At 41.1% G+C, this 14,495-nt stretch overlaps 1 protein-coding gene across 50 annotated transcripts in view; it reads left to right on the top strand.

Moving 5' to 3' along the window:
• Positions 1-14,495, top strand: part of TBC1D5 (TBC1 domain family member 5) — a 562,606-nt gene that overhangs the window by 537,347 nt on the left and 10,764 nt on the right. The gene's annotated exons all lie outside the window — the stretch shown is intronic.

Raw genomic sequence — 14,495 nt, 5'->3', positions numbered from 1 at the left:
CCAAAGTAAGAGAGTAAAGAAGTGATGGGGAGAAAGAGTTACTGGAACTCTACAAAATCCTATTAGGAAATGTCCAAGTTGCTTGGTACACACAGCAGCTTTTAAAGCAGCTTTACTTAAGCCTCAGAATTTTCAAACAGCTTTTGCTCTGACTTTGGTCTTTCAATCAGCACTAAAAGAGCATTTTCTTGTTGCATGGGAGGGGGAAACACGTTAATTAAAATGGAAAGAAAAGCCTATACCAGCTGTGAATTTTCAACTAACCGCAAAACTAGATTTGTTTTTCTGTGTATGTTTCATGTTCAAACAGAACTTGTTCACGTAGCTGTTGACTTTTCTTCCTTTATATAAATAGCATGACTGCGTTTTTAAAGTGGAATTGAGGGATGCTACCAAGAATTCCTGGCCCCAAGGCCCACAGATACACATTTCAGTTCAAATGCATAATGTAACGCTGGTTAATTAAAGGACGCTCCTAGATTGCAAGGCAACTTTGATTCTAAGCAAAGATTTAAGGAAAACACGAAGATTAAGTTGATGCTCTTTATTTGTTTTTTAACATATTATGGTTTCCTAAAAAAATTATTTTAATACCCTTATATTTTTCCATAGATGTATTTCTCTTTCTGATTATTAAAGGAGAACAAAATTGGAAGGACTAAAATATTCATAGTAAGGGATTTAATATAATATAGTGTAATATAATTCAATCTTTATAAAGATTAAAATATTTATTAACATAAGTAGATGTCAGTGATAGAATATTAGGTGATAACAGCAGATGGCAAAACAGTATATATTTGGTATGAAAATACTGTTAACAGTGGTTGGCTAAATAAAAGGAAGGTTATAGAGGGACTTTCCAAGGGACCTACTCTTCTATGCTTAGAAAATAGAAGACTTTAGTGCACATAACTAGCACTTGGGGATCAACCTCTATACATAGCAGGCAAAAGCCAGTTCATAAGAGTGGTGAAGTGGTGTCTGAGAAACAGAGACAACCTCATGTGGCATCAAAAATATCTAGGGTTGAACCCAGGGTCTGTCCCTTAGCTAGGCCTGCTTATGAATGTGTCCTCATATGTCAACACATATGTACTTGACATTTCTCTCCATCTATCTTGCCAGTTCCTTGCCAAAAAATATTTTTAAACCCTAGTATTGGGAATGGCCCAAAATGGGTGTCAAATACAAGTCATCTCCCGTTTCCCTTTAACTCTTAACTGTCTCTTCTCAGGGAAGAATCTGAGAAACTCTTCCAGCCCATAGCCATAGAGCTGAATAATAACTTGTCCAGGGCCCTCAACTGGTTAGTTGAAGAGCTGGACTAGTACCACATTTCCCCTTACCCAACTGAATATTCCTCTATCAACTTATGCAAAACAATGCTGGCATTTGGGCTGTGCTGGTTCTAAGATGAGGTGTGTGAGCTCCTTGAGCAAGAATAACTGTCAGAACTTAATGATGCCTCTGGGGCACTTAGTGACATAAGGGCTGCGGAACCTCCATTATGTACTGGGGCGGAGGCTACCGAGGTGGCTGCGAGAGCTGTCTCAGAAACTTACTCTAGGAATTACTCTCCAGATCCTTTATTATTTTCACTAAGTTCCATTCATGTCAAGAGAACTCCTGAACACCTTACGTTTTCTCTTTTCTTTTCCTTTTTTTGGTATAAATGCAAGGGGTACAAATGCAGTTTTGATACATGGATATACTGCATAGTGGTAAAGTCTGGGCTTTTAGTGGAACCATCACCCAAATAGTGCACACTGAGCCCATTAAGTAATTTCCCATCCCTTACCACCCTCCCGCCTGAGTCTCCAGTGTCTATTATTCCACACTCTATGTCCATGTGTATACATTATTTAGATCCCACTTATAAGCGAGGACACACACAATTTTATATTTGAGTGGTTTCACTTAACATAATGACCTCCAGTTCCATCCATGTTGCTGCAGAAGACATGATTTTATTCTTTTTTATGGCTGAATAGTATTCCATTTTGTGTATGTGGCATATATTCATCTAGTCATCCATTGCTGGACACTTATGTTGCTTCTCTATCTTTGCTGTTATTGTATAACCCTATGTTTTTGTCACACATACAATAAGTATCTTAAAATGTCAAGCGCTGTTCAAGGCTGTTTTTAAACTGATAGCAGAACAAATACAGAGAAAAATCCTTTCAGTCAAAAATAACGTAATGACATTTGTTCAAATGGCTCTTTGCAGAAGTAGTAAAATTGACAGGTTAACAGTATTTCCTCACAGTTCTGGAACTCAAAACTAGAAGGCCATTTGTGTTGTCAAAACTACCAAAATTTTAATTTTATTACCTCCAAGTGATTGAACTATTTGAATTCAAAGGTTTAGAGACAGGAATTGAAAATAGGTTTTATTAAAACTAAACTTTTCCTGTCAACTTTAGAAGAGGTTTTTTACCTGTTGATTTTTGTGTTGCTATGGTTACTCCCTTCTTGTCGTCCTGACAGTGAGTTGAAAGCCACTGACAGTATTAATCTCTGTGGCTGAGCTTAGGCTATTCTTAGATACACCGTACTTCATACATAATTGCATGTAGGTGAGCAACCTACACTAGTCTGATCTGTGAGCAGCTGGGCTGAGCTGCCAGCTGTTTACAGGGAATACATGAGCTGCTCATCCTTCTGGGCTCTAATGTCCATACCCGCCTGCTCCGAATGGAGGTGTTTCCATTCATCTCTTTGGTATTTGGACACCTTGGTTTCCAGCAGCTTGGCCTTTCACTGATGAGTCATACAGATAATGGGATGGTTAAATAAAATTAATTAAGGAGAATTTGATTTCCCATGCTCCTGTTGAGATTACTGTAGCTCATAGGATCTTAGAATATTAAAGGTGTAAAAGCCCTAGAAATCAACCTAGTTGTTCTTTATTTGCAGATGAGGAAGCCAAGGCCCGGGAAGGGTGAATGACACAGCCAGCTAGCTGGCAGTGAGAGTCCAGCCCTGAATCCAGTCCTTGGCTTCTCTTTCACTGATCAGTCTACTGAGGCCACACTTGAATCAGTAGTAGGATTTCAAATCTTATGTTATTTTGTTGCACCCATCATAACTGATTCTGTACTTGTCATAATATTTATGCATGAATTAGCTGAAAAAGAGGCCAGTTTTGGATATCAGTTTATTTGCCTCAGTAAGAACTTTATAAATCTAATTTTCTGATGTTTATAAAAACAACTTTTAATGAATATCTTTGGAAATGTTCAATAAGGCAATTAACAAATGACATTTGAAAAAGTGAGAAAGAAAATGTGATCATCAGACAGCTTTCTCTCTGTCAGCTACGCTATGGAAAAAGAGTTTCATGATTATTTTAAGAATTTTAAATACTGCTTTTTATTGTGGGTAGCAGAGTCCTCTATTGGAGAAAAGTATACACTTCACCTGAAGATCTTGTTAAAAATGAAGATTCTAGAGTCCGATGTTGGAGGCTACTGGGAATGCTGAGGTGGGAGGATCACTTGAGGCCAGGAGTTTGAGGTTGCAGTGTGCTGTGTGCTGTGATCCAGCCTGTAAACAGCCATGGTCTCCAGCCTGTAAACAGCCATGGTCTCCAGCCTGTGCCATACCAAGATGATGTCTCCAAAAAGGCAACCCTGACAGGTGTGGCCATGCCTATAATTCTAGCACTTTGGGAGGCCAAGGAGGGAGGAGTGCTTAAACTCAGGAGTTCAAGACCAGCCTAGACAACATAGTGAGACTCAGTCTTTATTTTAGTTATTTGGACATGGTGGCATATGTCTGTAGTCCCATCTACTCAGGAAGCTGAGCTGGGAGGATCGATCACTTGTGCCAGGAGGTGGAGGATGCTTCTGCCACTACACTCCAGTCTAGGTGAGAGAGCCAGACCCTGTCTCTAAAAAAATAAATAAAAGGGGAACCTTTGTTCATTGTTGGTGTGAATGTAAATTGGTAGAACTACTATGGAGAACAGTTTGGAGGTTCCTCAAAAACTGAAAATTAAGCTAACTAAAAATAGGATTCTGCAATCCCATTCATGGGTATATATACCCAAAAGAAAGGAAATCAGTATACTGAAGAGATACCTGCACTCCCATGTTTTTTTAAGCACTGTTTACAATAGCTAACATTTGGAAGCAACCTAAGTGTCCATTGACAGACAAGTGGATAAAGAAAATGTGGTGCATATAAAGAATGGAGTCTTATTCAGACATAAAAAGAATGAGATCCTGTCATTTGCAACAACATGGACAGAACTAGAGGTCATTATATTGAATGAAATAAGCCAGGCACAGAAGACAGACTTCCATGTTCTCACTTACTTGTGGGATCTAAAAATAAAAATGATTGAACTCATGGGGATAGAGAGTAGAATGATGGTAACACAAAGGATAAATGCTTGAGGTGATGGATACCCCATTCACCCTGATGTGATTATTATGCATTACATGCCTGTATCAAAATATCTGATGTAACCCAAAAATATATACACCTACTATGTACTCGCAAAAATTAAAAATTAAAAAAAATATTTAAGATGCCACCTTGATAAGATTCTGATGAAGTAGGTCTAATGTGGGACCTGAAATTCTCCATTTCTAACAGACTTCGAATGACCTTACATTACTGGCCGTTGACAGATTCTGAGCAGTAAGGAGTAAGAGCACTTAAAATTATTTAGACATGAGTCAGCTAATATATTCATGAACTGTTAACATATTCATAACCCCATGCTTCAAGCATGTGTGCACCTCAACTCTGTGGGCAGGGCTCACTACCTATCCTAGCATTCTGATATAGCCTGCAATACTCCGAAATTCAGAAGTTTTTTTTTTCAGCCTCTGTCACCTTGTTCTAGTTGAAGTTGTTTCCCCCTGGTTTTATTATTGGAAGACTTGCAACAATTGGTCAGCATCTTTCTTATACCAGTCCTATACCTGTGTCAAAAAACAGCAAACTACACACTAGCTTATCCCTCCTCAGGCCAGGATGCCACCACTCCAGTAATAGGGCCTCAGTACAGACTGTCCAGCTTCCATCAGTTTGCTTTCCATTTTCTGCTGCTTTCCCTTTTTCTTATATGCTTTAACACAGGAGGAACCCAAATTGAATTATTTTCTTTCTTTCTTCCAAGTCCATCATCTTTGGTAAACTTACTCTGAGTTCATAGTGTATCAGCATTTTGGTTTCTCTCTCTAACTGCTGGACATAGACACTGCAAGCTGTATTGAAGGGTGACCACAGTGGCTCCCAGTGGCTGCCGCGGCACTGTAGCATTCCCGCAATGGGTAGATTCCCACTAAGGGCAATCCTCACTTAGGCTTCTAGCTTTTCAATGATGTCTATATTCTTCTAATTGAGTGAGAAAGAGACTTTTCTGGTTAGTAATAGTATTGTTGGATTGTTGGATTTCGTTCCCCTTTTTTTGTTGTTATACTTTAAGTTGTTGGGTACATGTGCAGAACGTGCAGGTTTGTTACTTAGGTATTCACATGCCGTAGTGGTTTGCTGCACCCATCAACCCATCATCTACATTAGGTGTTTCTCCTAATGCTCTCCCTCCCCTAGTCCTCCAGCCCTCAACAGGCCCTAGTGTGTGATATTCCCCTCCCTGTGTCCATGTATTCTCATTGTTCAATTCCCACCTATTAGTGAAAACATGCGGTGTTTGGTTTTCTGTTCCTGTGTCAGTTTGCTGAGAATGATGGTTACCAGCTTAATAGCTAAATAAAAGTTTGGTCATTTCTAACAATTATAGTCATACTTGACAGCTTTGCTATGAAGACAAGACTTTACTATAGAAGACCAAAATACACTAAACTCACCAGCCTACCCATTTTGAAAGGGGCAAATGTCTTTTGTGTCATTTCATTCATGGTAGAGCACTGAACCCCACAGCAGGATGAAGCTTATATAATTGTCACATATGATAATAACTGCCATTAGTTCCTATGTGCCAGATTGAGTGCCTGGTACTTCACAAACAGTATCTCTAATCTCCCACTAAGTCTGCAAGTTGAGTGAGAGTATCCCTAGTGTGCAGTGGAGGAAATTGTGACTCAGCATGCTCTGCATACTTGGTGAGAGGTTACACAGTGAGGCAATAGCAGAACCAGGCAGGATTCAGTCCCAGCTCTGTCTGATCCTACAGCCTGTTCTTAGCCTTTCATACCAGGCTGCCTCTCCATGTTCTCCAATCCCAACTCTCTCTAGCTAACAATCCAATCACTAGAAAACCCATATAACTCATCTCTGTGGAAACAGGCTGACTAGCTTGATAGCTCAAAGACTTTGGGGCCACCACGAGCATCTCATGCTGAGGACCAGAGCATATGAGCAAGGGGAGGTGAAGCCCAAGATTTAAAGACTGATGTTCCTTGCCTTGGATCATGTTTACATTCTAGCTGCAGATTGGCACTTAACTGTCACTCAATCCTCATGTCAGCAAAACCTTTATGACCTGAAATTTACAACATATATATTTATCTTAAGCCCAGTTCAAAGAGTCTTATTTGACTAAATTATGCAATTTTAGGGCAATCATAGCCAAACAGCTGTCCTATCTCACAGCTTCCAAATGAGGGCATGAGGGCAAAACCCCAGATTATTTCATATTACTAAGGCATCGGCTATGTTTCTGTTTTTTATTTTTAGAAGTACATATTCTGGCAAAGCTTTCTAACCATTACTGGAACTTAGAGACCTTTCAAGTTTAAAAATATATGTGAAGTCTCCTTTTTTGGTTGACCCTAAAGTCATAGCTGTATCATGATTATGACAGATCTTACTGGGAGGTGCCATGCTTCCATGTTACTCTCTGGCGCACAGGGTGATAAGTGCTAGGAAAATAATATGCCAAACAGTAGAGATCAGTAAAGATTCAGAACTCTGTGCCAAGCTTACTCAGTCCACTTAGAACTATTTGTTGCCTCAATAATTGTCTTTAGTGTAGTACACATATTTGCCTAGTCTTACCCATAGATTTTCCTAAGCAACGTTTCTCTCCCAGTGCCAAGTTCTGGGTCTTCAGCCATTCTGGCAGCTGGATGCCAAAGAGGATCCTTGATTATATTTCTGTGCAGTCTTATTCATTTTGCTTTTTAAGAAAATTAACTTGGCTCTTAATAGACCATCAGTGAATGTTATTTCTCCTCACCTGCCCCTACCACTTCTCAACTTAAGATCTAGTTAATCATTTAGTATCTCTTAAATCTTTTTCTGCAAAATATCTCACCTACATGTATTCCTTAGCGGATAAAAATCAGCCCTGATGCTAGCAGGAATGCCCTTGCCTCACACTGGTCACTTAGCCAATTACCTGCTCTCTCATGTAAAATCGGGTTCTAGGGGAATGGTGAGGTGGGGAGTGGTAATCTGAAATTGAGTTCACTGTATATGGAAAAGGTAAGTAAAACTTCAGATAGGGAGAGAGAGAACAAGAGAGAATATACCTCTTCAGGAATACCTACAGTGATGCATAGCTTCACATGAAGAAAAGCAGGGTCTCCTCCAGAGTACTAGTGATTTCAGAAACATTAGCAAGGAGCAGTGGGGTTTTAAAGTGATATGAATACAATGAATAGAGCACCATACTTAGAATCCGAACACCTTGGGCAACATCTTTAGAATGTGGCACCAAAGGTAGAACAGTGTAGTTTCAGGAAATTTTCAGTCTCTGAGCCTTATCATTGAATTATTTTCCAAGAGTGAGAGATAAAGCTAGAGGGACCCAACAACTGAGTGCTATTGGAGAGAAGACTGCTAATAGCAAGCTGATGCTTAGACGTGGTAAGTTTGAGGCGGACTTTGAAGAAAAGGCAGGACATGTCACTATAGGGAAGATGGGAAGGACTTCTAGAAGGGGGAATGAATTTGCAAGGACACACGGAGATACACATCATATATTGGAGGTTGCATGATGTGTTTTATGCCTTCTCCTAGGGTTTGGACAACTATGGCACACACCCTGTGCACAGACATCCCTTTGTCAATGTTCAGCAAAAGCCAGTAGTGGCAAATGACAGGTCTGCCCCTCTCTGGCTAATGGCCACCTCTTCAGCCACATCACATTGGGCCTGCCTCCCTTAATCCCACCTCTCTATTTTATAACAGCATGCATAGTTCCTCTTTAGAGTCTACTACAGTCCCTTATATGAGATTGTTAAAGGTCAGGGTAACTAAATTCCTATCAGAGATGAGAAAGCCTCAAAAAACAGAATCCAGATATCCGAATATTTAAGGTACCAAGGGAAGAGGAAACATAGTAAGCAATAGTAGTAATTTCAAGACAATGCAGAAATAGAACCCTCCCAGCAACCTTCTGAGCTGGGTATTACTCCCATCTCACTGATGGGTTTAGTGACATATAAAAGGTCACATCTCAAGGTCATCAAAACCCAAGCCCTTTGGTACATTGCCAGTGCTCCAAAATGCTCTCATAGAAATGAGTGTGCAGTCTGTTTTGCATGTAGTTGACTTCCTGTTTCTGGCTGACCTCACTTCAGTTCCACCACAGAATAAAAGGCACTGCATCTCAAGGCAACTGAGTCGGTGCCAGTATCCCATCCTATACCTCTTCATATCTCTGGTCCCTTTGTTAGTGCCATACACATAATCGTGGGGCTCAGGAGTCTGAAAGATCTGAAACCCAGTACCAGTTCCACCACTTTAAAGTTGTAAGACCTCAGATAACAGACCTGGCATTTCTGACCTTGGCTTCCTTTTCTGTAATATATTGACGGTTCTCATTTAGAATTCTTGTTGAGATAGTCAGTGCAGTAATGTGGCACATAGAAATGAGAACTACTGGATGTGGAGCTTCCATAGTGACTAGGTGTGGTGCTAGCACTTGACCTGTGCCATCTCCCTGATTCTTCACAGTCATCCTATGAGGAGAGTGCTGTTACTACCCCTCAGGCACAAGGAAGTTAAATGCTTTGCCCAGTTCCACCTCTGTTAAAGGTAGATGTTCTGCTTTTGTCGCCTTACCACTCACTCACCGCACCCCCCCCCCACCAGCAAATAAGGCTTGTTACCTTTGCACCAGCCATTTAAAACATGTAGTTCAAAACACTTTTTTATTCTCGCGTTGAAAAAAATAAAGTTTTCAAGAAATTGAAAAAGTAGTTTACCATTTTCATTACCCTTAGAGTTAGGGATCTATTTTTGTGCCACTGACATTTCATTAAAAATAGTGGCATCACCATGGGATTGTTACATGAATGAGATTTTTGTGTGTAATTTCCACCGAAGTGGTTAGTTATATGACATCTTCCCCTTTAGTTTCAGTGCTCCAACATTTATAATGCTACAATGTAAGGAGAATATAAAGAGTGTAATCTTCCTTTTACACAGAAACAAAGAGAAAGAGCCTTTATAGCAAAATTTATTGTGCCTTTAGCTAGGAGGAGAATTGTGTATTACGTTGGAAATGTAAACATTTTAAGTCATGAAAAGACATAGTTTTCTACTTTTACATGCAGATATAACTTACTTAAAACAGTAGATTGGTTACTGGGAGGTTATATGTAAGCAGAATGTTTGTAAATGCTACCTTATGTAGGGGAACTGTTAGGAAATGTATTTATATGGTCAGTATTTTTAGTAAGATGTCAATTCTTGTATTCAGAACATTTAACAGCCTCTGAAGATGCCCTTTTGTTTTAATTTGGATTTACCCTAAATTTCTTAAAGTCAGCCTATTCAGCTTAGTTGATTAAAACAAAGGTTTATCCCTGAAATTAAGTGAACAGTTCATATGTACATGGGTTTTCAGGGAAGAAGGTCCTGTTTTCATCAAATCCTAAAAGGTGTTCCTTGACTCAGTCCATAAGTTAAGGCTAAGGAATTGCGGGATGAGGGTGTGCTGGTGGTGATACTACAGTTCTGAGTTCTTCCCTCTACTGGGTGAACCCACTCTGCACTGCGTTCCACCGCTGTGTTGCACATCAGGCCAGAGCATTGTATTCTGCCTGCAGGGCAAGACTAGTAGGCTGCATTGTGGTGCCAAGATGGTGCCAGGTTTCTGGGATGGGCTCACATGTCTGTTTGGTGTTTGAGGAAGAGTTTCTGGGTGCCTTCTAAGTCCTTTCCTCTAAAGAAAGCTTTGTGTTCTTGTACATTTTTGGGTTTCATTTTCCACTGGCGCCACTGACTGCCTTGTGTGCCCATAGACTGTGAACTAAAAGCCTTTGGTCCTTGTTGCTGCTGGCCATGAGCCCCACTATTACATTGGGGGAAGAAACCAGGCAATTTGGCCAAATCTTTTGTTTTAGGATAACGTTCCACAGCAGACTATCAAAGGGACATGCAGGAGACAAAGTTCTAGTCAGGGCAGCAGGAAAGCTTACATTGGTTTCCGCAGATTCCGGCTTTGTGCTGGCCTCTGCCCTGTGGGTGTGACCTCCAGGGGCACTTTCTTTAGTTCCTTGAACCCGAGAAGCCCCCTGTCCTTCTTTCAAATGTCCTGATGCTCCTGACTCCACCAGCTAAGCTTCCTTTGGGGACTGAGAGCAGTCCCCTTGTTGCCCTCAACTACCCAGTAGGAGCTGGAAACCTGAGCCCACCTCTCAGCTCCGCAAGGGCAAAATCCACTTCCCTGTCCAGGCACCCAGTGCTATGTGACATGCTGCCTCTGCCAGCCTTCAGGCCCTCACAGCTCAACCTGAAAAGCTGTAGCAATCCTGCAAAGTCATCTTTCTCAATCCTCTAAAACAGGGGTTCCCACCCCCGGTCCACGACCTGTTAGGAACTGGGCTACACAGCAGGAGGTGAGGGGCACATGAGCCAGCATTACCACCTGAGCTCCGCCACCTGTCAGATCAGAGGCAGCATCAGATTCTTGTAGGAGTGCAAACCCTATCATGAACTGCGCATGTGAGGGATCAAGGTTGTGTGCCACTTCTACGACTCTAGTGCCTGATGATCTGAGGTGCCACAGTTTCATCCCAAAACCATTTCCCCCACCGTTTGTGGGAATATTGTCTTCTATGAAACCAGTCTCTGGGGCCGGAAAGGTTGGGGACTGCTTCTCTAAAAGACATACATAACCGGTTCTTGCAGATTTTCTGCAGTTGCTTATTGTTAACGTCTTGTTGAGTGGATTCTGTTTTGTTTTATTGAGAGAGAACAAATGGTTATAGGATTTTAAGGAAACAAAAGCATTTGCTCTCTAATTATATCTGTCATTCCATTTGCATTCAACTTGCTTTCTTATTTTGGAGCAGGCCATTCTAGTAGCCAAAACTACAGTCACGTTTTCATGATAAATGAAAGCTGTTGCTTTTCTGCTACATTTTGTAAGATGACTTATCACCTGGTTTATGAATTTATTCTTACTGAAGATTCTAATAAGTTTTCAGGCTGGAAGCATGTTGACGGTATCAGTCTTTGTCTTGCCCCTTACTGAAAATACTTTTTGGAAATATTTAGAATAGTAGTGTTTTGATACTCAAGTTCCAAGCGTGTTTTTTCATGTTCATTTATTCATTCATTCCCTCAGTCAGTAAATACCTATTGTGTACCCGTAATGCACCAGGCATTATTCTGAGGGCTAGAAATAAAACTCTGAGCAAGAACGTCTTGGAGTTGATATCCCGGTAGGGGGAGCTTGACAGTGAATAAACCAACACATATACATGCATCAGACAATGACAAGTGCATACAAATACAGTATAATAGATGGTGTGGTAGAGCCTGGAGAGTGATTTGGGGGCTTCTTTAGTCTGGGTGGGCAGGAAGGCTGCTCTGAGGAGACAGCACTGGGGTAGAAAGTTGAACAGTAAAGAGAAGCCTGTGTGCATAGATTTGGAACAAGAGCCTCCAGGCCCAGGGCACAGTGCACTGGCTCTGTCACTGCCAATGTGGGACATTGAGCAACTAACTGAGAAGTGGTATATTAGCCCTAGTAGCTCTACAGGACCAAGCATGGAATCTAGGAATCCCACAGAGACTGGAACAGTCTCTTAAGTGAGTCACTAAAAATGTAGCATGTAAGACATTATAAATGGGGCATTTTTTAACACTGCAAGGAATAAAAAAGATGTTAATGGAGGGTGAACTCACTCACTGTAGTGATTCTCAAATTGGTGCGTCTACCTCAGCATTTTTTTTTTTTTTGGCTACTTAAAAGCAACTCACTTTTTTATATATATATTTTATTGCATTTTGGGTTTTGGGGTACATATGAACATGCAAGATTGTTTCATAGGTACATACATGGCAATGTGGTTTGCTGCCTCCCCCCCCATCACCTATATCTGTCATTTCTCCCCATGCTATCCCTCCCCAACCCTCTACCCCCTGCTGTCCCTTCCCTAGTTCTCCCCCACAGACCCCAGTGTGTGATGCTCCCCTCTCTGTGTCCATGTGTTCTCAGTGTTCAACACCCACCTATGAGTGAGAACATGTGGCATTTGATTTTCTGTTCTTTTGTCAGTTTGCTGAGAATGATGATTTCCGGGTTCATCCATATCCCTACAAAGGACACGAACTCACCATTTTTTATGGCTGCATAGTATTCCATGGTGTATATGTGCCACACTTTCCCCGTCCAGTCTATCATTGATGGGCATTTGGGTTGGTTCCAAGTGTTTGCTATTGTAAACAGTGCTGCAATGAACACTCGTGTGCATGTGTCCTTATAATAGAACGATTTATAATCCTTTGGATATATACCTAGTAAAGGGATTTCTGGGTCAGATGGAATTTCTGTTTCTAGGTCCTTGAGGAATCGCCACACTGTCTTCCACAGTGGTTAAACTAATTTACACTCCCACCAAATTAGTAAAAGTGTTCCTATTTCTCCACATCCTCTCCAGCATCTGTTGTCTCCAGATTTTTTAATGATTGCTATTCTAACTGGTGTGAGATGGTATCTCAGTGTAGTTTTGATTTACATTTCTCTAATGACCAGTGATGATAAGCATTTTTTCATATGTTTGTTGACCTCATATATGTCTTCTTTTGAAAAGTGTCTGTTCATATCCTTCGCCCACTTTTGAATGGGCTTTTTTCTTGTAAATCTGTTTTAGTTCTTTGTAGATTCTGAATATTAGTCCTTTGTCAGATGGATAGATTGCAAAAATTTTTTCCCATTCTATTGGTTGCCGATTCACTCTAATAATAGTTTATTTTGCTGTGCAGAAGCTGTGGGGTTTGATTAGGTCCCATTTGTCTATTTTGGCTTTTGTTGCCAATGCTTTTGGTGTTTTGTTCATGAAGTCCTTGCCTACTCCTATGTCCTGAATGGTTTTACCTAGATTTTCTTCCAGGGTTTTTATGGTGTTAGGTCTTATGTTTAAGTCTTTAATCCATCTGGAGTTAATTTTAGTGAAGGGGTCAGGAAGTCTCTGCTTTCTGCACATGGCTAGCCAGTTTTCCCAACACCATTTATTAAACAAGGAGTCCTTTCCCCATTGCTTGTTTTTGTCAGGTTTGTCAAAGATCAGATGGTTATAGATGTGTGGCATTGCCTCTGAGGCTTCTGTTCTGTTCCATTGGTCTATATTCTGTTTTGGTACCAGTACCATGCTGTTTTGATTACTGTAGCCTTGTAGTATAGTTTGAAGTCAGGTAGATGTGATGCCTCCAACTTTGTTCTTTTTGATGAGAATTGACTTAGCTATCTATCAGCATGTTTTTGAAAATGTGTTTTAATTGTGCCCTCCTCCTTCCCTCCACCAACACATTCTCTTGTGTGCCCCCAGGAGACTAGGCTTTCACTTCTCCTCCCGACCCCAGCTCCTTCTGAGAGTCCTGCCCCAGAACGCCACAGTTCCTGATAGAGCTGTGTGCATCCTGTAGGCACAGGGAAGGCTAAGGACCACTGAGTGTTTAACTTACTGACGGGCAAGCAACTCAGTGTGATACTGAGCCTGATGGTCAGAAGCTGGCTTGGTGGGTCCCTCAGATCAGGTCTGGAGGAAAGACTTCTTTTGTGGTAGCTAAGTCTCCTAAAGGAGACTCCATAGACATGGTCATCTAATGGCAATCTGTAGTGCCATGAGTTTGGCCTCTCATTTTTTACTATTATGTTGAAATAGCAACATGTTTTACTGTTATAAATCCTTAAAGATAGTTTCTTTGTTAATTTCAGTCACCTGGAAGGAATTGGTCAAATCATTGACCCATGAGGCTATCTAGGAAGGCTTTGGCTGAAAAGCGTCCTCCTAGAGATTAGATGAATGGCCCAGGCTGTTGGCTACATCATGTCAACAAGAGGTGCCCAGGTCTCTGGTTGGAAGTGAAGACATATCTGTTACTATGAGAGCACATTCATGGGACGTTGGAGGGGAGGCTGTGTGTGCCAAGCCCAGTGCTGCCCTCTCCAGTCAGCCCTGCAGATTCCCCATCTGCAGTTGGCAGAGCATCCTTTGTGGAAATAGTTGCTGTGAGATTTGGCAGAAAACTTCCCAAGCCAGTCTGAAGTTATGGTGTGGCAGCAGGTAAGTTATGCTCAGAGCACTGGTTATAAAATGTCATTCTTCTATTTT

The sequence above is a fragment of the Callithrix jacchus genome, chromosome 17, assembly GCF_049354715.1.
Source record: "Callithrix jacchus isolate 240 chromosome 17, calJac240_pri, whole genome shotgun sequence".
In the NCBI taxonomy this organism is placed as follows: domain Eukaryota; kingdom Metazoa; phylum Chordata; class Mammalia; order Primates; family Cebidae; genus Callithrix; species Callithrix jacchus.
This window is presented reverse-complemented; position numbering and strand designations above follow the sequence as displayed.